The sequence below is a fragment of the Amborella trichopoda genome, chromosome 11 (genome assembly GCF_054954075.1).
Source record: "Amborella trichopoda isolate Santa Cruz 75 chromosome 11, AtrichopodaSantaCruz75HAP2 v2.0, whole genome shotgun sequence".
Taxonomy (NCBI): Eukaryota; Viridiplantae; Streptophyta; class Magnoliopsida; order Amborellales; family Amborellaceae; genus Amborella; species Amborella trichopoda.
The window spans coordinates 8,676,532-8,702,287 of record NC_142346.1 but is presented as its reverse complement, the minus strand read 5'-3'; the positions used below and the strand labels follow the sequence as shown (position 1 = coordinate 8,702,287).

At 34.3% G+C, this 25,756-nt stretch overlaps 1 long non-coding RNA gene across 2 annotated transcripts; it reads left to right on the top strand.

Annotated features, from left to right (window-relative positions):
- Positions 1-15,297: 15,297 nt before the first annotated feature.
- On the top strand, positions 15,298-20,387 carry LOC148779723 (uncharacterized). Of its 2 annotated transcripts, none has more exons than XR_016045074.1 (3): positions 15,298-15,691; positions 19,349-19,575; positions 19,655-20,387. It is a non-coding gene; the product is annotated as an uncharacterized LOC148779723 (long non-coding RNA). The 2 variants fall into 2 exon arrangements; XR_016045075.1 differs by lacking the exon at positions 15,298-15,691 and adding an exon at positions 17,238-19,269.
- Positions 20,388-25,756: the final 5,369 nt, after the last annotated feature.

Genomic DNA, 25,756 nt, shown 5'->3' with positions numbered 1-25,756 from the left:
ATATGTCAATCTACACTATTTTTTAAGCTGTAGAATTTATGAGTTCAGATTAAAATATATTTTGAGACTATCACAAAGATTGAAACCATATTTTTAATCACTATTTGAAGGTAGGGTTTAATTTGATTGTTTAGAGCCTAGGCTCTATACAACCCGCACCCTTTTTTTTATGGGTACATTCCATACTAATTTTTCAAATAAAAAATACACATACAATGTACGCACTACTTACAAGTAGATGCATTTTGCAGCATGTGTAGGACATGCATATGCGCTTATAATGTAAGATATATGGGCATTTAAGATAGTGATACGATTTTTTAGAGAGAGAGAGATAGAGTGTGTGTGTGTGTCAATCTGAATTGTTTTTAATAGTTGTGGATTTAATGGCCCTTATACAATGATTTTAGCGATTCCCATGTTACTTCCACCGAGAAATATGGGAGGCAAATAGATTGCGAAATCACTCGTGCCTCCTCTCTCTCTCTAAAGTAAAAGCAAGTTCTCTCCCTCTCTCCTCTCTCTCTCTCTCTCTCTTAACAGTAAAGAGGACGCAGGGTCGCGTGCCTTTAGAAAAAGAAAAAGGGCGCGTGGTTTCTGTACGGTTGCAACATTAAACAATCCAATTAAGACGCATTTCCAAATTTTATCAAAACAATTAATTTTGATGTAAAAAAATATTAGGGTTATCTCAAAATTTATTTTTATATTTAATTATAAACTTTTAAATTCAAAAAATATCAAAAATCAAGTAGATCTATAAACATATTAAAATCTTGAAAATAGACGGTCTAGATAATGTATTGCAAGGTGCATTATTTTTTGGAAATTCAATTCGAATATGGTGGGCTGAAGAACAGGTAGATCTCATATATCTCTAGGACGCTAACTATTTTATGGTTGTGCTTCTTTCTGCATGCGATTTTGGATGGATATTGATGTACTTGAACCAATGTTGTTAGATTCCCTTTGCTTTTGTCCAAGAGGTTGGAGTCTTCGGATTTGCGGCCTAGATCGAAGCCAAGTTCCAATGCATCCACTTTGGCCCTCTTCTGTCTGATTCGGCCTCTTCAGTCGAATCACAAAATTATCTTTTAAAATAACAATCATGTGCTTCGGTCTGCTTCGGTGTGATTCGACTTCTTCGACTGAAGCTCCAACCTCTTTAGCAGAAGTACAAAATTGCCTCTCTTTTCTAACTTTTCTTTTTGAAAATTTTTATTATTTTAATATATTTTATATATAAATATATATTTCACTAATATTAATTTTTTAATAATACTTTTAAAAAAAATTCCAAATTCTTTCTCAAATTGCTTGGTTTTTCAACCAAAAGGAGACCCCCAAACGAATTTGAAAACACTTGGACTTGAACACATTGTTCATATGCAAAAGGGACATGATTTCTTGAGGGGAATTCATTTTGTCCACTTTATACGTTATATTGTTAGTCTTTTGCCCTTAATACGCCCATGGCTCAACTGATTTTGATAAACTGATTATCATGATTTAAATAGAACGCTTTCACGCTATGCGATTGATTAGGGTATGGTCATTGCACTGAAGTCATTCTAGTGCATCCTTAGATGTACTCGTTGTGGTTGATAATTTATTATTTAAATAAAAATTGTTCATCTTAATGAATCTAAGATAAATTTATAAGGAATTTTACATGTAAGTTTTTTATTTTTAAAGCTGTTTTACTTTATTCAAATTAATTTTCTGAAATTCAATATTTTATTTAGAAATAGCTAAAAATAGCTGAAAATCATAAAAAATATTAAATAATTAAATAATACTACATAATACAAGATATGTATCACACAGCTAACAAAATAATATTGTCCAAAATATATTGATTTAGATAAAATAGTCTTTCTCTTTTCTTTCTTTTGAGTAATTCAATGGGGAAGAGAGATCCCTAACCCTTTTTTTTCAAATAGCTTAGGAGTTAGGTTTTTTTTAAGGTGTCAGTGGCATGGTGTCAATGGTAATAGAAACCACAATGTGGTGACTAGAGTGTAGGGGTACTACCTCCATGACCCCAGCCCCATTCAGATAAAGTTAATTGTCATTTGAACAGGTCCTTAGTGTGGATCATATGAACTCATTAAGATAGAAAAAAAAAAGAGAGGAAAATATCCTATTATTTTTTAGAGTATATCAATGTACAGAGTCTATACAAGTACTTTTTGAAGTTCTTTTGTTGAATTTTACATAAAACTCATTCACACCCAAAAAAATCAAAATTCTTTAGTGATTGTACCAGTTCATGAGCTTAATTGTAGAATATTATTAGATTGTAGCATAAAGTCCAATGCTTAGATTGAAATAGGGGGTGGTTAGAAGAACAATAACAGAAACATTTTGCTCAATATTTTTCAAGTATGTTAATTTTTTTATTTTTATCTGAAGCGCCTAGACGAGACTCAATATTTAGGTTCCACCAATTTCCAAACTGTTTTCTAACATGGATCTCTAAAATACAATATTGGACGTTCAGTTTTAAGTCCTTCAATCTGAACAGTTAGGCATACAGTATCATATAAGTTAATGGGCTTACAAGATCATTGTCCTTTTATATTCACTTCATTGACACCCCAAATCATCATTTGGGCCTCATTTTCAGATAAAGAATTATGCAATCTAAACGTTCTCAGGATTCCAAACCTTGAGTCTTTTAGAAATGACAAGAACTCTTTTTTCTTTTCTTTGTTTTCTTTTTTTACCCAACCCTTCCATTCGTTCTATCACCACGGATTCCCGAAATTTCAATAAAATATTCAAAATGCTGGAAGGCTCAAATTCATTTCTAAGATGATTTAGATGATAGTTCAGGTGTTTGGTTTAGGAAAAGTATATTAGGGTGTTAAAAAAATTAAATTCGGATAATTAAGCTGATTTTACAAATAAAAGCTTTAAAAAGTATATCAGGGTGTTTGGGTCTTATGCATGTTATTTGCTCGATAACTTGTGCGTGTTTGTGCAAGACCTGTAGTATAAAAAGGATAACATAAAATGCCAAATTCGACAATGACCGAAGGCTCCTTAATAACGGAACTGCTCCGTCTTCTAGAAAGACGCCAAAAAAGCCTTTTCTTCAACATTATGCTCCCTTTGCCCTTTCTTCACGACAATATTGCCTAAAATATTTAAGTACAAAAATAGAAATATTTATTTAAGGGATTGCATACAATGTAACTATTTACCTCTGGTACAAGAGGTCACAATTACTTATAACCATCCGATGTGAAATTTAACAGCTTTGGTGTATTACAAAGTTCGAAAAAATTTCTTTTAAACTTTGAGCTTGGTCAATATAATAAATACGGCTACCAAATTTCACATCCAATGGTGAAAATTAATTGTGACTACCCTACATCAAAAGTAAATTGTCTCATTTTGGAGCTACAGAGACAAATACTAAATCGTTAGCACCACATAAAAACATTTCTCCTAGAGTAGCTGTTAATACAAATAATAGATACTATGTTATAGCCATTTTTGTATGGACAAGCTTTCTATGTTTCCCCTACATCATAAAACTTTATCCAACCGTCCATTTTGAATTGAGGGCTAAGATTGCCCCAATCACAATGTCACATCTCTACACCATTTTATTTTAAATCTTTTCTTTTATAAACTATTTTGACACCAAATTTTGGATGTCCATACCTCTATTAAATTCACACTAGCGAAAAATATTTAAAAAAAAAAGAATTTTCAATAAAATAAAATAACCAAAATACCCCTAAAATTTTCAAGGGGTATTTTGATCATTATATTTTATTGAAAAATTATTTTTAATATTTTTTAATAGGTACACCCTAATGAGAAGATGACACGTACCAAATTTCATACTCATACAATTTGTATACAAAAACTAAAAATAAAATACTTCAAGACGTCAAATCTAATATCAAATGGTAAGTAACCCTCTTGATCCAATTTTGACAGCTGGATGGTAGGGAAATGATAGAACTTCTATGCTGTAGGGAAATATAGAAACTTTTCCCTTTTTGTACATTCAATGTACTCTATTGAAAGAGGATTACATAGAGTTGAGCATAGTAAAATGAGAAATTGAAAGATTTCATTGAAATTATTCGTTTGGAAATTTCCCAAAAAACTAATCATAGGTTCTTCTCTCTGTTGGAACAATAGGGTCGTTTTGCTCATTACTAAACTTGTTGAAGAGATTTGTATAAGGCGGAAGCCCTAAATAATCAAAAGTAGGGCGCGCCTTCAAATAGTTTTCGAAAGACGTTGTTTCAGTACTAAAAATCTTTGTAATGGTCTGAAAATTTATTTTTATATCTAATTATAAAATTTAAAGCTTAAGAAATATTGTAGATAGAGTAGACATATGAACATTTGAAAATCTTGAAAATTAACAGTTTAGAAAATGCCTTACATGATGTACTATTTTCAAGACAAGAAATCCATTTTTTCTCATGTTTATCGATCTTGAGGTTGAGATGATCGATTTAAAGATATTTGGGCCAGAAAACAACCTTTTCTAGTAATTTTTTGAAGTGCGCCTTAATTTGATTGTTTAGGGCTTCACCTTTATATAAACTTTGTCCTTATTTAGAAGTTGAGACACATGCATATTGGCTACTCATCAATAACCATAAATATGTTGATCGAAATAAGAAAAAGGGAAGATAGACAAGTAAAAGTAATTCAATTTTTTAGGAATATATAATCTTTCACATGGTGATCATTAATGCGTAAAATAACAATTTTTAAAAAATTAACAATGATAGTTTTATTCTTTTGGCACCACCATTTTTTTGTATCCATCTTGGATGCATGAGGGATGCTAATGTTGAATTGTGTCCCATAACTGCACAATACACTTTTCCAAAAGGAAAAGTATACAAGGAGACAATTTACTTTTGGTACAAGGTGGTCACAATTAATTTTAATCGTTGAATATGAAATTGGGTGGCTGCATTTATTTCATCGAACTCATTGTTCAAAAGAAATTTTTTTGAACTTTGTAATACACTAGAGCTATCAAACTCCACATTGGATAGTTGTAAGTAACTATGATCGCCTTGTACGAAAGGTAAATTATCTCATTGTATACGATCCTTTTCCAAAAAGACATAATAAAGAAAAGTACGTATACAAATACAGGGATGGGTAGCATGTATGGCATTGTTCAAAAGAAATTTTTTTGAACTTTTTACACTCAAGCTATCAAATTTCACATTGGATAGTTGTAAGTAACTATGACTGCCCTGTACGAAAGGTAAATTATCTCATTGTATACGATCCCTTTCCAAGAAGACATAATGAAAAAAAGTACGTACACAAATACAGGGATGGGTAGCATGAATGGCATATAGTGCACTCACTCAATGAGCTTCGAAACCATTCAACTTTAGCAACAATCACCTTTATCGCTATTATAAATCTCTTCTTCTTTTCATTTTTTTGGGTAATTTAGTAGGAAAGATAGTCCTCTTACCTATTTCTTTCAATAGATTGAGGAGTTACATTTTGAAAGTGTTAATTGGGGATGTCAACGGTAGGAATGGATACCATGATATGGTACTTGGGTGTGGGGATGCTACCACCACGACCCCAACTCATTTCGTAAAAATATAAGTATCACTTTGGGCATGTTTAACTACTCTGTCACCAAGTTTTTAGGCCTCATCGAAGGGTGGGCTTGTTATTTTTTAGGAAAATATCGATTATGCGATCAAATCACCTCACAGAATCATCAAATTATCACATTAGACATCAGATGGTGGCATTTTGACTCTCATTTCAATCAAGTACCACTCCAAAAAAACATAAAAGAGAACAAATTGCCTTTATATAGGATTGAAAAGTAAAGCTGGCAATGAGTAGAAGACCGTGCCCAGCCTAGTTCACTTGGCCTGGCCTTGAAAAACCAGGGCCTGGACCACAAAATGTGACCCAAGTGGTAAGCCGCATAGCTCGAGGCCCTGGCTAGGGCCACCCTAGCCCTGACACTATGTTTTCCTTAGCTTTTTTTTCTTTGAGTCTATTAGCCCTGGCCATGCCCAAGGCCAGGGACATGCCAATCCAAGCCAGGCCGGGGACCTGATCCGAGCTCTTGACAGGGTTAACCGGCATGTTGCAAACCCTATTAGAAACCTTGAAAATTGGGGATGCTTTGGTACTTTGGCACTGATTAAGTTGCCCAAGCTAAATGATGATAATATCTGTAGGTTTTTTCGCAACTTTGGACAATGTCCTTATCTATTTAGGGTTCACAACATGGAGTTCACTAATTTTCATTGTAAATCATCATTTCATGTTGCTAACCTTGATCAACTGAGGTTCTTATTGTCATTTAGTTCATGCCATTTAAGTGGTGACAAATTGTTAAAATGTCACTGCTTGTTCAAGTTCCCCGAACATATATTCTTTTAAAGGTATTATCTTAAGGAAGTGATTTAAATGAATTATTTTCCCTTTATTTTTTTATTAAGCTATTCGGAATTTGTTTTAAAATATCTTATGGAATCGTATTTATCATTTATGTAAGTTGCCAGGGATATAATAATAAAAAAAGTAATGCAAAGAAAGGCCTAATATTTGGTGGTGAAAAGGTGTGGCACGTCTTCACATGCAAGACTCAGCTTTAGACGCAAATATACTTTTATTATATATATTATCCTAAACTATTTTGCAACAGAAAAGGTGAGGGCGTTTCTTGTATCACATTAGTATAGAGCGCTTTCTTCTAAGTTCAGTGATAGTGGTATATATTATATATATATGAAGAGACTAAGCAATGTTCATGGGCGAAAATGAATAGTATTTTCGCTCATAGACTGATCACCGTCCATAAAATCAGACGGTATGTGTTTTTTGATCGCTACGGATTTAGCATGTTTGTGACAGTACCAATACAGACATGTTAGGTTCGTGATGGTCAAAAATTCATGCAGAACCTAAATAGACGGCATATTGTTCGTTGCGAGTCGGTTCAATGACCCGCCATAGACATAACAAGTATGTGGTTGTGGTGAAATACTGTAGCACTTCTCATATAAGCGTTTTTTAGGTTTTTCCATATATATATATATATGTGTGTGTGTGTGTGTGTGCGTGTGGTTGAGGCTCTAAACAATCAAAATAAGGCGTACTTCTAAATAGTATCAACATATAGATTTTTAGTGTATAAATCCTTGTGATGGCCTGAAAACTTATTTTCATCTCTAATTATAAAATTTAAAGCTTCAAAAGTAGCATAAAACCAACATATCTATAAAAATTAAAAATATTGAAAATTCATAGCGCAGATAATGTATTACGAGATACACTATTTCCCATACTTGAAATCTATTTTGTTCATATCTTTACGTCTCTAGGTCGAGATGACCGATTTGAGGGTTTTTGACATCAAAACAAAGGTGGGTCTTATTTTGATTATTTAGAGCGACCTTATATAAATTTTATAATTTTGATTATTTATTGCTGGGCGCTTTGTTGCATTATTGGAGATGAAAATAGAGTGGTCTTTGGTACAATGCTGAGGATAAATCAATGTCAAACCTTTCTATCTGACTGTATACCATGTCCATGAAATCAAATTAGATGTCACTCAAGAAAGACATAAATGTTTGCTAGTCAATAGAATATGATCCACGTAGTCCTGAGCACGCGGTTTATGGAGACTTTACCGTCCAAAAAACACATCAAATGTACTACTTCACAATAGGGTACATGATAAAGTTACCTTAGTAGTTTTGGAGACAAGGAACCGCGGGGAAAATACATGCGAGTCAATATAACATGCTCCCTTGCAGGAGCAAGTTATGTAAATGATCTCCTTAGGAGTATCTTATTGATTTAAAATTTTGAAGTCTACTTTAGAAGTACCAAGAAATGCAAGGGTCAAAAAATTGGATGGCCTCTGGCCACATGTAAAATGCGTGTAGAATTGTTTGTTTTTGAGGTTGGTTGCCCAGGCTAGGAGGTTACATATTTTCATCAAGAAATTTGAATATATTTTGTATTCTTAGGATTTAAGAGCTCTCTCTTAGATGAAGAAACATGTTGCATACTTGCATCCCTAAAATTTGAATATATTTTGTATTGTTAAGATGTAAGAGCTTCCTTAGATGCGAAAACAAAAATCCGTAAAGCTAGAGCCTGCTAGGATTGTGTACTTAAACAAAATCAGCAAGTGTCATCATCATCATCGTCATCATCATCACCACCATTAGAGCCTTTTTCCAACTATTTGGGTCGGCTAAATGAATTTTAATCTGCTATTCTGTTTTATCAAAGGTACATATCATTTTAGACTTACCACTTGCTCTTTTTTAGCCTTCCACTTGAACTAACTTGTACGTCCTAACAATTATTATACTGGATCTGTGCTGCACATGGCCAGCCTACCTAAATCTACTTTTTCTCATCTTATCTCCTATTAGTGCCACATCTAAGTTCTCTCGACAAAATTAGAGAGAATACGAAGCATAATACAAGAAATAAAGTATGAAACACATACACTACCAAGAACACAAAGAGTCATGTGTTCATTTAAAAGGGCTACATTTACGAGTATAGCAAACTGAAGTCAACTAATACCGATGAGAGTTATATTATGGATTTTGGGGCACAAAGTCACTTCTCTAGCCCTCGATAAAACTCAGACGAGCAATCCTTTTTAAGACCAAGTCTACAAACTTATGTCTCCCATCGATCTCACATTTCTGTTACATAGCAAAACCATTGTTCAGGAAGAGAACATGATGGTAACTGAGGCATTCTTTAACTAAAAGGGAAAACCACCTTCAATCTCTCTAGAAACTGTTTTTTTTTACAAAAACTAGCATCTCACTCTGCAAGAGGCACCATCTTAGTTTTTCTCTGTATTGGAAGCTTACTTCTATCTATATGAAAGCCTTATGTTTTAATGCAGAAGGCGCTTGCCTCTTCCCTAGTGGAAGCCACATTTCCCACATGGTAACTCAGTTAGGGCATACCTATCTTCCCTCTCATTTCATATATATATATATATATATATATATATATATATATATATATATATATATATATATATGGGAAAAGATGATATTAGCCTACTAACTCATATGAACATATGAGCCCAACGTTTCAGATTGATTCTGGGTTGATCTGACGATCACGGATGTCTGGTAGTGTTTGAATTTTAGTTTTTTTTTCTACATATCTAAATCACTTGAAATTTTAGGCGTATGTTCATAAAAAATAGCTGAATCTTTAAAAAAATCAAAAAAATGTTTTACATGAAATAAATTGATCAAAATACCCCCGAAAGTTTCAAGAGGTATTTTGGCATTTGTTTTTTGTAAATAATTTTTTTTTATATATTTTTATTAGGTGCGCCTTGATGAGAAGAACAAGCACCTAAAATTTCAAGTTATCTGGATTTGTAGAAAAATAAATAAAATTCAAGCACTACCGGATATTTGTGATCATCAGATCGGCCTAGATTGAATCTGGACCGTTGTGCTCATATGTTCATATGAACTAGTGGGCTAATCCATCTTTTCCTATATATATATATATATATATAACATGCACCACTAAGGCAGACAAATAAATAAATAGTAATGGTGACAGAAGTAACGGATAAAAGAAACGTAAGCATGTTAGGAAAGAAAATCATAATAATGTTTTCAATTTGATGGAAATACTTTTTTTCTTTGAGAACCTGGCATTGAAAATTTTATTGGTTGGTACGCATAAAAATACTTTCGTAAAAGTATATTAACATAAAAAAATGTCTATCATGTGATTAAGTGTAGGAGTTTTTTCGTATCAATTACATGTCAATTAGTATGAAAAATGCGGTGGGACTAATTTGTATGAAAAGAATCCCACCTAATTACATAGTTTTTTCACTTGAAAATACTTATGTAAAAAAGTAATTTGTCATTTCAACAATTGCATGGGCGTTTTTGGTTTTCGCATTATTCCCAACACCGACTTTGTTTTGGTGCTTGTCCATGGCTCATAAAAGACACGGCATGGGGTCCCCCGGACCAATGCTGTCTTCGCTTTGGGTTTTGTTTATTAAACCATAAATTTTTATTTCTTTTTGTTCTCTCTATGCCTCCACTTTTTCTCCCTCTTTGATTACATTCAATGTATGCTTTTGAATTGTTGAAAACTATATTTGTTTTGGACTTTTAGACAACCAGCCTACCCTACATGACATATATATATATATATATATATATATATATATATATATATATATATATATATATATATATATATATATATATATATATATATATATATATATATATATATATATATATATATATATATATATATATTAGCAAATATAATTTTTTCTTTGTCAATGTTAAAAAAAAAAAAAAAAAGGACAAATAGTTTATTGGTTAGATTGGTAATATATCCTCTTAAATGATATCCTATATATTATTAAATAAATTAGGTGTCTTTGTTTTTTGGGTAGATAGTAAGTTGGATACCTCTTTATAAGTCTCTCTCTCTATATTCTTCTAAAGAGAGAAAAACCCTGTCTTTAGTACTTTCGGAGACAGAATTTATTATCTTTACTACTTTTCTAGAGAGAGAATTTGTCATCTTTAGTATCTTTTTAGATAAAGAGAGGGAGAGAAATTTTCTTATCTTTAGTACTTTTCATGTATACCAAATGGCATGGAAGCTTCATGTGGATGATGATAGAATTTGGCAATGCGCATTGAACTTTTGGATGGTGTGGATGAACAGTGGTGGTGAGAATTGAGGGCTTGGATTTGTGGGTGGGAAGTTCAAAAGGGATAAGAGAAAGAGGGATGTTTACCCAAGAAGTGTGAAGTTGTGAGTTGAATGGTGCATGTCTAATCCATACCATGGGGACCCTATCATGGAGGGGATAGGTGTAGTAAGGTTGGCATCTCTATTATGGCCATAATGGCACCAAGTGAAGGGGACCTCTCTCTCTCTCTCTCTCTCTCTCTCTACCCCCTCATAATAGAATTGATAGGTGGACCTTGGCAGCATTGGAATGCATAATTGCCCCTTTCTAGGTACTTGATGAACAACTCAATTTTGGACTCTCTCTCTCTCTCATTAAAATTGGCCCTATTTGTTTGGATTTAAGGGGTTGTTTGAATCGAGTTAAATAGTTTGAAATGATAGTATTTGCACGAAAAATATTTACATATGCAAACAATTTACAAGAAAATAATTACTCAAGTCTGCCTTTTTTTTTAATTTTGGTAAACACACTTGGAAACATGAAAAATGCATAATGGACCAAAAAAAAAAAAAAACATCTATAGAAACTTAGAAATATTGCTAGAGTATAGTTAATTAATAATGTTTAATAGAATTTATAAGAAGAGAAAAAGAAAAAAAAATTATACATTTCGCGATGGTTTCTTTCTCTAAAAACTTTTAAGCTAGTTTTTTCTCTCTAAAACTTAAAATTTTATACAGTTTCTAAAAATTTTGAGATAGTTTTTTCTCTCTTAAACTAAAAATTTAAGATAATTTATCTAAAAAATTTAAGATAGTTTCTATCTCTAAAAACTTGAAGTTTGAAATAGACTCCCTCCCTCTCAAAACTTGAGATAATTTATTTCTCTAAAAATTTTAAGGTAGCTTCTCGCTCAAAAACTTTTGAGATAATTGTTCTCTTTAAAACTTGAAATTTGATATAGTTTATTCCTCTAAAAATTTTGAGATATTTTTTCTCTCGAAAACTTAAATTTTGAAATAGTTTATCTCTTTAAAAACTTTGTGATAATTTCTCTCTCTAACATTTGAAGTTTGAGATGGTCTTTCTCTCTAAAAACTTTGACATAGTTTCTCTCTAAAAAATTTAAGAAAATTTCTCTCTACAAATGTTGAGATAGTTTCTGTAAAACTTGAAATTTGATATTGTTTCTCTTTCTAAAACTTTTGAAATAGTTTCTCTCTAAAATTTAAAATTTTAGATTGTTTCTCTCTCTAAAATATTTATTGAAGTTTCTCTCTAAAATTTAAAATTTGAGATTAGTTTATTTTTTTCCCCACTTCATGAGGTAGAGTTCTTTTCGTATTAAAATGGTCTTACGGTAAACATTTTTCACATGTTTAAAAGTACGAATCAAATTGTGTAATCTTAGTTTTCCTATGAAAAAATTTTCAAAGATTATTTTATTATCACAAAACGACCCCTAGGTATCATTGGCATTTTAAACCGAAAACATTCTGTGGTCTCGAATAAGAATTTTCTCATTTTGCTCCATTGGCTGAAAATCAAACTCAAATTTTGGAGATACAACTACTTGAACCTAACCATCAACCTCAAAAGAAAATTCAATCAGATTTTTTATTTTATTTTTTTAGTAAGTCAGTGGAGGAGAAGGCCCCCAACATGTTTTTATTAATAAAAACATATCTTTATAGGGGTGGCAACTGCTTGGGTCCGGCTGGACCCAGACCCTAATAGTATTCGGATCCAGGTTTTGGACCTAGACCCGACCCATTCAAAAATTGGACCCATACCCCGTACCCGTCGGGTCCCAAGTCCATCCTGTTGAGTCCTGGGTCTATCCCGTTGGGTCCTAGGTCGTGTTGGGTTCATTGCCATCTCACTATGAGCTTTTGGTTTTTTTTGTGCTTTTTTTTTTACCATTATATACCGATATTATTGGTAACAAAGTCACAATCACCTACCATTAGATTTCAAGCCGTCTGATTTGTCGTTTAATAGCTCATGATGACTACGAGTTCTTACTATATACGATCCTTAATACGCCCAAATGAATAAGACTTGAAGTATTTAATCTCCAACAGTTTACGAGTATGGGTCGGGTCCAAACTGGCCTGTACCCGGACCAGAATAATGTTCGAGTCAAGGTTTTGGACCCGAGCCCATCCTGCCAAGTACAAATGTTGCCTAAACCCATGTCGCGTATACCCGACAGGTCTCGAGTCTGGTCTGGGTCCTTTGCCACAGCTATATCTTTACAATCCTACAATAGAGAAATTGTGTGAAATCATGAAGTAATGATAGAGAAATGAAATCTAGCAGTCGAGAATGCCAAATAGTAGCATCATAGAAAGATATTCCCTTCATGGCAAGTGTATCTACTACCATGTTGGCCCCACACTAGATCTGAGAAATAGTCCACCTACGATCTGAAAGTCTATGACAACAATTACTTGTTATTGTGTGGAGCGCCCATGGAGCTCTGCAGCACCCTTGAATAGCTTTTACGAGCAATGACGAATTACTTTCTATTTGGATTAAATTTAATGGCCAAATCAACGCTCACTTTCAAATCATAGAATTCCATATAATTATTTGATGCAATACCAAAGGGGGTGGAAAAAGTAGCAAGAAAGGCACTATCGCTATCCCTAATAGCACTACCACCACTTGCCATACCCGGGTTTTGGAAAGAAGCCCCATCAACATTAAGCTTAAAATGCTTTGGGTGAGGGAAAGACCAAGCAACTAGGATAGAGGTTTTAGTTTTTTGTAGGTGCCAAGGGATTTGTAAATTTTCAATGGTCGCCATTTCCAATATATGTAAGTCCCAAGACTTCGTACCTGCTAATTCACAAACATGATGAGTGATCTTTCTCGGCAATTTTTCTCCTTGAAACCTTCACCAAAATAATTTTGCGGTTGCGTTCTTCCCATATAAACCAAACAGTGGTGAAGAAAAGGGATAATTAGACATTAAGAAACCCATCTTATTTTACTATGAAGACAATTCAACTCCTCAACATTATTATAATGGATGTGCTTGGAATAAGACGTTTACCACACCTCCACGCAATTGATTTCCATAGAGACAGTGAAAAAAATACATTGGAAAAACAGATGCCAAATATTGTCATCATTATTGCTACAGAAGGGGCATACAATATCCACATAGATCCCTCGTTGTTGAAGAAGGAATGAGATGGGAAGTCGTTGATGAAGGATCAGCCAAGAAAACCACTTGGCTCTGGGATGGGATTTTGAAGATCACCTTTTGCCTAATGAATAATCAAGAACACCCTATTGGAATAGTGAATCCATACTAAAAAATCTATGTGGTTGCAACGGGGTAGTGAAACCTCCGCCTCCTTCCATATTCTAATCAAACCAGAAGTGGGGTTGGGGAGGTTCCATGTATGAGGAGAGCCTTCCAAATAATCTGATACCTTAGACTCAGCGAGTAATCCAAGGTCCTTATGAACATTTGCACCATAAGAATCCCAAATGGATTTTTTTGATAACCATGGGTCTACTCAGAAATCTATTGACTTTCCATCCCAATGACCCATCTGATATTGTCTCTTAAGTAAGCTAGTCCCTACAAAATATCCTTCCAAGCATAAGAGATACTCATCTTTTTAGCTCCTCATATAAAAGAGTTTTTGAAATATTTGTATTTGAAGAAGCATTCCAGTAAAGAAGATGGGTTGGATAACACCCTTTATGCCAACTTCATCATACCTGCAATGTTTAAATTGGCAGTATTTCTAATCCCATAAGCCCCTCTTCAAAATTAAGGCATATAGTTTTTCACTTCACAAGATGGACGCTTTTCTTTTCAGTTGTGTCTACATATAAGAAATTACACTGCAGTCTTTCCACCATTTGCTTGTACGCCCATGTAAAATGAAGGAGAGAATCCACAAATGATCGATAAACTGATTACTAATTAAACAACTGTAGTCTGCCAGATTTTGAAACAGATAGAGTTTGCCATGTCCATATCTTACCAAAATCTTCTCAACTAGACTGTGGCATTGATTATGTTTTAGATTATTGTGGAATAATGGAAGACCCAAATATTTCACTGGTAGGAAACATTCACCATAACCAAGCTCCTTTAGAACCATATACTAGTGCTTTGTGCCACACCAAAGCAGAAAACTTTGCTCTTGGTAATATTAAGTTTTTGGCCAATCGTAATTTCAAAATCCAAAAAAATAGATTTCATAAAAATAACAACAGTACCTGTGGCTTCACAAAGTATAACTACATTATCTACATAAAAGATACGAAAGATATGAGAAATCTCATAATCACAACATGAAGAAAAGGCCTTAGGAAGCATAATCTATCCAACTGGCTACTAAGAATATCTATAACAAGTAGAAATAGATACGGACAAAGGGGATCCCCTTGTCTTAGGCCCCTTCTTCTTTTAAAATAATATTTAGGACAACCATATTGCAAAGTACTAAAAAAGAAGGTGTGAAAAATACAAAGTCGAATCCAAAAAATGAAGAGGACTGGAAAACCCAAAGCGTACACGAATAAAAGCCTAAGAGACGCATAGGTACTACTAAGGCAACGTTTGATAAAGGTGTACAATGGTGAAACTGGCGTACTTTCAGCCAAATTGTTGCTTTCACCTGTTTGATAATGCATAACTCTGGAAAATTCAGAACACCCTATTTCCCATTTTCACTATTCATCTTTAGAAACTTGCTGTGTGGTGGGGAGGGTGGACGGCAGCTTTCGGTGAAACTCAGAGCATCACTCTTGCGCTTTAAACCGTGAAGCCCTGTAATGAACCCGAGAAGTCCTAAAGCCCTGCCACAAACACGTGAAGCCCTGAGATAAAAGCCACTCACAGAGTAAAAACTCAGAGAAGAAACTCACAAAGCAAAAAATCACTTGTAAAGAAGAAATCTCAGAGAAGAAAACTCCCGCTCACAAAGAAGAAAAACCAAATAAGTGGGTTTTTATTTATTTTTTATTGTTTATTATGATAATAAACCCCAAATGACCGCAGTATTTTTTTTTTTTTTTGCTATGATTTTTGTTGATAAACCTCAAATCAGTGAGTTTACTCACTGATAAACCCCAAATCGGTGAGTTTACTCACTGATCAACCCTAAATCAGTGATTATTTTCATTATAAATCGAGTTCTAAGGCACTACAATTGCTTTATTTCGTGAATATTTATGTTGTAAATCTAGATTATGGTTAACTGATTCTTTTGAGTGCTTAACATCAAGTTCCCTGATTATTTTGATTCAGTTCCCTGATTAGTTCGTGAATTTTTTTGTGCTTACAAATACGAAACAACAACAAAACAATGTATAGTCAACTGAGAAATTTAAGCAATGTTCATTGTATTTGCTACTACTTTGTCTGGATCACCTTTTATTTGCTATATTTTTCACCATTTTTGTTTCATAAATTCTAGTTGTTATTGTATTATTTTGTTGGAGTTCTAGTGTTTGAGTTTGATATGCTATGTAGAGTTCATGATTCTTTTTCTTAGAATTTTTTTTTCTTGAACACTTGATGATGGATTCTATATGTAAGGATTACATCTGGTACATATTTGTCCTAGCTGGTCATAGCTTATACTTGTCACTTTTGAGCAATATCTCTTCAAATTTTGGATGAAATGCTCAGTTGTTTGGGCTTCACAGATGTAGTTTTCTCGTTTTATTTTAGCTAGTAAATATGCAGGTGTGATCACTATTTCTTGCATGGGTGTGGTTTTCTATTCTGAGTTCTCTTTTACTTTTTTGGGATTTTCATTTGATATAATGGCTATGCATTTTACGTGTCCTTCCTTTTTGTTGGCCATATGAATAAATCAAGTGCAATTTAATATTTTATATATATCATATGTCATTGTTCATTATCATTGTTGGTTGTCATGTTTATTTATCATCGCTGGATCACATATCAGTTTGACAAATTTTATTTGAAAGTAAATTAGTGTGTGTAAATACAATATGTTCTTACAATTAATATTTCCATCTCCTTACTGTGAGAGTAGTAACTAAATAGTTTATGTCATGCTCTTCGACTCTCTGGTTTTTTTGTTGAAATTGGGGAATCTCCCCTATTGGTTGTGCAAATTTTTCACATACAAATAAACATACATCGTATTGATTGATGGCTAAGTAAATAATTGTGCAAATTTTTTGCATACACTTGTCATGGCTGAAGTAAAGGATGTTCAAATTTTTTTTTTCAAATGTTATCGTACAAGCCTTTTTCTATTGCTAGATAAGCTATTACTCTTTGAAGATAGACTTAACTGATCCATGTAGAAGGTTTATGGAATTCTTATCAATTCCAGTGGTTTTATCCATTAAAAAATGTTTTCAGCCTCAATAAATAATGGAGGATTACCTCGACGTTTCTACCCTCAAAACTTAATCAACACCTTAATTTTTTTTAGTAATCCTTATAAAATGTATTTAAGTAATTAGGAGAACCTTACGATATGCGAATATTTACTAATAAATATAAGCAGCTCCATTTGTGTGATTGTCGTGTATGATTATATAGTCTATTAATTGTTGCTAACCATCTAAGTATGATTTCTAATAATGATGGAAGGAACCATCAATGGATATCTCCACAAGATGACAAGCTTTTAACTGTGATAGCCCTTTGTATTAAAGACAAGTTGAGGACGAATGGGGTGTTTTGTAGAAAGGGATGGGCCAGCATTATGCGTGAGATGTGTGATGAATATGGCCCAGGGTTTGACCGAACAAGAATAAAGAATAGACTACGGACATTGAAGACTAATTATGCAAATGTTAAAAAACGTATCAGGGAATATGGATTCGGATGGATCGATGATAAGAGGATGGTCACTGCAGATTGGGCAGTATGGGAGGAATATTGCGCGGTATATACTAACAATACTACTTTTTATTATAGGTATTTATTATGTGACATGTGTCCATATGTTCATTTTGCATGGTTGTTTTATCGCACAACCACATTTGGGCATCAAAATACAAGAGCAAGAGCTTCCCTCCTCTAGCTGACATGGACAGTGTGTTTGGGGAAGGGATAGGTAATGGTAATAAAAGTTCTTCTATCATGGATGGTGGTGACCCAAAATCACCAGCTATGGAGAACAATGAGTTGAAGCCAGAGGCTGAGGACCTAAATTAGAAGCCACAAGAGGTGGAGGACGATGTAGCTGACACAGAGGATCTATCTGATATCTATAGTGGGGATATTAGCGAGCCCTTCCTTGGGACCAGAAAGATGAATCGTGGTCAGTCATCTACAGTAGGGGGCTCCTAGGAGGTAAGGGGAAAACACAATAAGACAACAAGTGGCTTATGTACTTGGTTCATCATCGACATCCATGGATAAAATGTTGAAACACGTGGGTAAGGTGTTGGAACATTCGGTCCTCTTTCAGATAAAATGCATGGATGTTGTGTTTGATGTTTACAAAGATGAAGGTATTGATCCACAGTTATACATTAGGGTTGCTGACTTGTTTGCGGATCCCATGAAAGCCTGCATATTCCTATCCATTGCTCCACAATATCGTGAGTAGTTCTGTGTTGGTTGCTTGTTTCTTAAACTGTGTTGAGTTGGGAGATGACTTTTTTTTTTTTTTTTTTATTATGTATTAAATGAGTTGGATGCTTTTGTTTTGCTTAGGTGGATGGCCTTTATGTGGACGGTTTATTTTTTAATGTTTTATGTTGATATTTTATTTTTCTATGCTTTATTTGGATTTTTTTCTATGCTTTATGTAGATGGTTCTTTTTTATGTGGATGTTTTTTTTTGTATGGTTTATGTGGAAGGTTATTTTTTCATGATTTATATGAGTGTTTATTTATTTATTTATTTATTTATTTATGGTTCATGTGGATGGTTATTTTTTTCATTGTTTATGTGGATTGCTTTTTTTCTATAGTTGATGTTAATGGCTATTTTTTCATGGTTTATAGGGTTTGTTTTTTGCATAGTTTATGTGGCAGGTTTGTTTTTGTTTATATAGATGGTTTTTATTTATGCGTAAAATGTACATCAATGTTGAAATTCACAGGTTGGACTGTCAGTATAAATCCATTTGAGGTAAATGAGATTTACGTAAGGTATACTATTGCGTATGCAACAGCCTTGTGTTGTGTTTGGTACTACTAAACTACCTAATACGAAGGAATCAAGTTCACTTATGTTCTTTGATTTCATATTTATTACAATCTCGTGAGAACAATTACTTCAATTTATTGCAGATGGGCACATATGCCTTTTTAAGCTTGTATGGAATTTTAAAGGAAGGTAATCTTCTTCGTAATTCTCGATATATGATGGTAGAAGAACAAGTACTCATATTCTTAAATGTAATCGCATACAATGAGCGTAATAGGGTGATACTGATTCAGTTTTAGCATTATGGGCAAGTATTACTTCAATAGAGTCCTAAATGCAAAATTGCGATTGGCTATATATTTTATCATTCCTGTCTCATCAGAAACACCTACAAAAATAAGAGGGGATACGAGATTCTTCCCTTTTCTCAAGGTGAACATTGTGTATATCGTAGATTTAATAAATGATGATGATCTTATTGCAAATGATTACCTAGGAATTTTCATGTTAGGATTGTGTTGGAGCATTGGATGGGAACCACATTTCTGCTTTGTTTCCAAAGGATCTACAAATGCAATACCGTAATTGGAGGGGGGAACTATGTCAAAATGTTTTGGTTGTAGTTAGCTTCGATGTGCTTCACATTTGTACTAGCGGAGTGGGAAGGTTTTGCATCAAACTATAGAATTCTACATAATGCTATTGAGCGAGACAAACATCCATTAACAGTGCCTCAAGGTAAATAATAAATTTATCTATTAATTATTTCTAGATTAGTATGGAAAAAATTCTAATATATTGGACATATTGGGTGTAGGGTAGTATTACCTTGTGGATGCGGGGCACCCTACTATATGTGGATTCATTACCCCGTATCGAGGTGCACGTACCACCTTCCCACCAAAGGAAGGAGCTCTCCGAGGACTCCGAAAGAGCTATTCAATCATTGGCATTCATCATCAAGAAATGTCGTGGAGTGTACCTTTGGGGTCTGGAAAGCAAGGTTTCGCATCTTGAGGTCCCAATTTTAGTATCTACTTAAGACAAGTTAAAATTGTAAATGTCACTTATATTTTGCACAATTATATCCGAATGAGGCCAGCCTAGAGCTCTAATCAAGAGAGAGCATTTCAACATCAACTTCTTAGTGAGATGAGGAGAGATCTTGAGTTGCGTGAAAGAGCTGAAGAAGAGGAAGATAAAGAAGAAGTAGATGAAGCTGAAGAAGATGAACTTGAGGATCTGAAGTCTCAGAGTAGGTCTACCCATAATGTTGGGGTACAATTGGGGGCGCAAACTATAGCAGAAATGTGGAGACAATATCGACAACGCCGAAATCGTTAGTGTATGCATGTGAGTGACATAAGATTGTCATATATCTCTCTCACACACACATTGTCTCTATGTTCAAGTGATTGCTTTCATGGTACTATTTCAAAGGAAACAAACAATTCTTCTATAATGTACAGGTGTGGTGGCAATATGGAATGGTTAGCTTTCAAACTTTTAAATATCAATTTTTTAAATAAGTTATATGTGTTTGCTCTTAAGGATTGCATGTGCATTGAGTGAAATTTTGATATTAAGAAAATCAATTTCTTCAATATTTATGTAAATATTGGTATTCCTTGATTCGATTTACATTTTTTTGTAAGGGTGCGGTTTGTATAGAGCCTAGGCTCTAAACAATCAAATTACAGCCTACCTTCAAATAGTATCGAGAAATGTGGTTTCAGCATTAAAAATCCTTTTGATAGCCTTAAAATATATTTTCATCTTTATTTATAAAGTTTAAAACTTCAAAAATAGTGTAAATCGAGAGATCAATGAAAACTTTAAAATCTTGAAAATTGACGGTCCAAAAATGCGTTATAAAATACGCTATTTCCAAAACTTGAAATCCATTTTTTTTTCATATCCATGCATCTTGATGTCGAGATGATCAATTTGAGGATATCTGGGCATCAAAACAACCTCTCCTAGTGAAATTTTTGAGGTAGGTTGGAATTTGATTGTTTAGAACCTCGTCTCTGTATAAACTTTTCCCTTTTTGTAATATGTTAGATGAATGAAAGGATTATTCAATTACAAAAAATTTTAAAATACTGCATTTCGCACATCATATCAATGAAATGCATATTGAACAAACAGGTAAAATTACTACCACCACAGTTTATCAAATAGAGTTTTCAGCTTTCACCCTACCAATTTCCACATGCATCTCATAATCTAAGAAAGTTAGCAGCATGGGTAATTCCTAGGGACAGTGAGTGAAAGTTATCCAACGCAACCTTAGATCAAGCTGTAAGTACATCTTGGCTCTACCGGAATCCTTGTAACAAAAAAAAAAAAACTCATTTGCCATCAAGATACTATCGGTAATGAGTCTCCCTTTTAGAAAAGCTGGTCGTTTAGGTTCAATAAGAGCATCCAAAACCCCCCTCAAGTGTTTAGAAATAATTTTGCTTATAATATTGTACAAAACATTGCATATGCCGATAACACTCTGAGAACTCACTTTAGGAATGAGACAAACGTTTGAAAACTTCACTTTTCCTAAAGAAATCATTCAATGCTACAAAGAGATCCTTCTTAATCAACTCCCAACTAAACTTATAAAATTCAACAGAAAATCCATGTATACCCAAGGTACTTTCACTCTTCATATCCTAAATCCATGTCTTTATCACCTCCAGAGTAACCTCCTCAATTAGTTGCATTTTTTTGTTTGAGTTTAGCAAAACAGGAGGCAAAAATTGTTCAACCAAGTGAAGGTCAATATTGCTTTCTTATGCAAGAAGATCCTTAAGAAAACCAATCATATGCTTCTCAATATCTATTTCAGTAGCAAGAGAAACCATGTTTTGATACGTGAGTAACATAATTATATCATTCCTTCTTCTGAGAATAGTTGAAAGATGAAATAATCTTGTGCAAGAATCATCATCTTTTAACCAAATCTTATGTGACTTCTATCTCCATATACTCTCTTCATGAGTCAATAATGTTGTAATTGTTTGATACATTCCTTCTCTTCCGACATAAGAGTCTCACTAGAGGGATCATGACATAAACTATCATGGAGACTAGATAATTGCCGGGGGAATTATTGAAATAGACTCTCCCACATGCCCAAAGGATGTTTTATTCCACTCAAGTAAATCCTTCTTTAGCCTCTTCAACTTTGTGACAAATCAGAACATGGGTGTCCCTAATATAAAGAAAACCAGGAGCTTTATGCCAAGTAATGAAATATTTGAAAGGCTTTGGCCCAACCAAGACCAAATTTGATATAGAAATCAAAAGCAGGCAATAGTCAAGTTTCCCTAGGGAAAAAGTTCCACTTGAGACTCCGGATAAGAAAAAAACCCAATCCATGCTTGCAAGTGCACGATCTAAGCACTCCCTTATACATTGACCAGGAAAACCAACCCCTCATGGACCCAAGGTCAGTCAGATCACAATCCTCCATGGCATGGGCAAAGTCAGCTGAATCATGCGATATGAAAGTTATGGCCCCCATCTTCTTTGAGCTATCCAAAATGGTGTTACAATCATCCATCACTAGCCAAGAATCAGTAATAACAACACACATATCTCTCATATGATCCCAAGTCCAAGTGAAAAGCATAAAAACCAGAGACTGTTAAAGTGCATCTATTGCATAATCATGTAGCCTGAATGGTAATCATTTGTTCATACAAATAGATAATGTTGATTGAGTATATACTAGGATTCCATAGAAACATGATACAGGATTTTTCATCAACCTCATTAGCTATAATATTATTATAAAAACCTAGTTTTCTTGCTCATATATCCTTTAGTTCAACTTGCAGCTTTGTTTCTAAAAGGAAAAGAAGACGAATATTGTGTTGATTCATCAATTGTCTAATAACTGAAATTTGGCCATTGCCACGAAGACCACATATGTTCCATGAAATGACAGATATAAACAACGATCAAAAATGAGAAACCTTACCTGTAGAGGTAGATTTGAAAGAAAGACCTATGTGATCTTTTGTCGATGAAATACAATTTTTTTTTTTTTTAATAATAATAATAACCCCTTATAATTTTGGCAACAAGATCACTCACAGATGGTCTTATTACAAATAATAGAAATTTCAAAATAAATAACATATCAATAAAATAAATCTCAACTTCTTGATGCCATTGATACAACCTAATACTATGCTTGAGAATATGAAATAAAGAACAAGTAAGTATAAGATAAAGATGCTGGAGATTACCTCAACCGAGTTTCTTACACCCCACACTGAGTCACCACATCCAATAGCGCAGTATCTGCGATCTAGCTTCAATCTTGACTCAGGAAAGCTGATTTCAGCCAAACTATATAACCACCCTTAATTCTTCACAAAACCCTAACCTCCAAAAATAACTTAGGCTTCCCTTTAATTTCTACAACCCTTAGTTTCTTTTTAGGTCTAGGGGAAAAAAAAGGAGTACTAGTTAGAGTTGGAGTGTGGCCCCCCTTTTGAAACTTTGGGATAGAGAGGGTTATAGAGAGAAACTCAGAGGAGAGAGAATGGGGCGTGCCCCTCTAGGAGAGAGAGAGGTGAGAGAGAGGTTGTGGGAGAGAGAGAGGTGAGAGAGAGGTTGTGGGAGAGAGAGAGAGAGGTTGTATAGAGATTGGGGGAGAGCACATCTATTTATAGTGAATATTTAGGTTTAGGGTTTCTTAGAATTTCCCATAATTTGACTATTTCATAAGATTGAATCTGTACCATTGATCAAGGTGACTTGTGGGTGAGAGATCTGAGCCATCCATTCCATAGATGGGCCACCAACATTATGGAATGTGCTTGGACCATTATCCCCCTTTCCTTAAACCATTTTCCCATTAATATATTTAGATAAAATAGATATCACGCATTCCATAAAAATAGCATGATCATATCACATATTCCATAAGGATATGTCAAACATTATCAAGTAAATAAATACTACCAAAAATTTTAAACAAGATAAGGTCAATGTTTACCATCTATTCAAATTGATTATATCCCTTTTAAAACATACTTATCATATTACAAAATATGCTATGGCCGCTATATCCGTTCCAAGATTTGACCACATGCCTCAAATCAATACCATAATCTTAAACACCTTGATCACAAAGAATCCAAAGGGTGGGACGTGCCACCCTTTTGTGGCACATGTGGGCCCCCACCCACATGCCACATGGTGGGCCCATGTGCACTTTTGGCCCCCATGAATTTTATAAAAAGTTTTAAAATAAAACGAATTAATATGTATATATTTGAATTTTTACAACTTTGTAAAATCTATAACTGTATTTTTATAAGTCCAAAAAACATAATTAAAATATTGAGAGATTCATAAAATTTCAAATAATAAAACTAATATCATTTCATAAATAAAATAAACACAATTAAATTAATATGATGGGAAAAGGATTCATATGGTTTTAGGAATTCAATCTGTAAATATGGGGTACTCCTCCTCCAACTGTGAACTGCGGACAACACAAGCTTTATCGAACCGACCCAATGTTTCTCATGACTCACAGTTCAAGCAATGGCTCATTAGCGGGTCACCAAAGTTAGGTCGATGAATCAAGGGGTCACAATCCTTGTCTGTGGATTACAAGTCTTCCCCTAGAGACGAGTCAAGGGCACCACCACCTGATGAGACCACAGCTCTATGGTGCATAGGGGTATCTCTCGCACATGCATACACTTCGCCCAAAAGTGGATATCTAGCTTTCCCACACTATCCATCGATATACGTGCCATGTGATGGAACATGGATTAGGTTTTGGCCCCTGTCTCAGTAAGCCTACCATCTCACACAAGGGTCACACAGTCCCTTGGCTCTCTCATCTAGGCATAAGCTCCGACCTCATCAAGGGCTAACCTAAAACCCTCCTCGATTAATTATTTATGCCTAGGTACCTTGGGTTTTCCAACCAAATGGCCTAGATCGATAAGCACAGTCCGGTATAAGCAAACATCATTTACTTAGTATGGTCCTCGAGGGACCACACTCCCACTGAGTTTATATTTCACTATAATAAAAGAATTTTAATACACACTCATAAGGCCTTTAAAGGCCACATAAACCCAACATCTCCCACTTGGCCTTTGAAGGCCTTACATTCTCTCTTCCTCACTTTCTCTTATCCCATCTCACCACATGTCTTACAAAAATATTAGCGACAACTCCCTTAGTCAGAGGGTCTGCAATCATTAAATCTGTAGATATGTAGCTGATCTCGATCTCTTTCAATCTCATCTCATTTTTCAGGTGATAAATATAAGGTTTAATATTCTTGGAGTTCTTATGAAATCGAGGCTCCTTAGAGATACAGATAGCCGCAGTGTTGTCGCAAAAAACTCGCACTGCCTCACAATGTACAAGATGAAAATTAAATTTATTAATAAACTTCTTAATCCACACGGCCTCATTGGATGTTAGACAGCATCCCACATACTCGGATTCCATAGTGGACAAGGCCATAATATCTTGTTTCTTTGAGTTCCAAGAAACCACACCCCCTCCAAGCATAAACACATACTCAAATGTAAACTTCGCATCATCTGCATCCATGACATAGCTTGCATCTGAATATCCCTCTATTGCTATTTCAGTTCTCCCCTTATATGTTAGCGCATAGTTTATAGTCCTCTTTAAATATCTGAGAATTCTGTTTACAGCTTTCCAATGCTCCTCTCTTGGATTACTTTGGAAACGGGTCACCAGACTCGTGACAAAGGACAAATCAGGCCTTGTCCCCGTCATGGCCTATATAAGGGACCCAACTGCACTCATGTATGGCACTCTCTTCATGGCTCTTATATCCATGCCTTCGGTAGGATACATTTTATTACTAAGCTTCGTCTTTTTGTCAACTGGGGTTGACATGGACTAA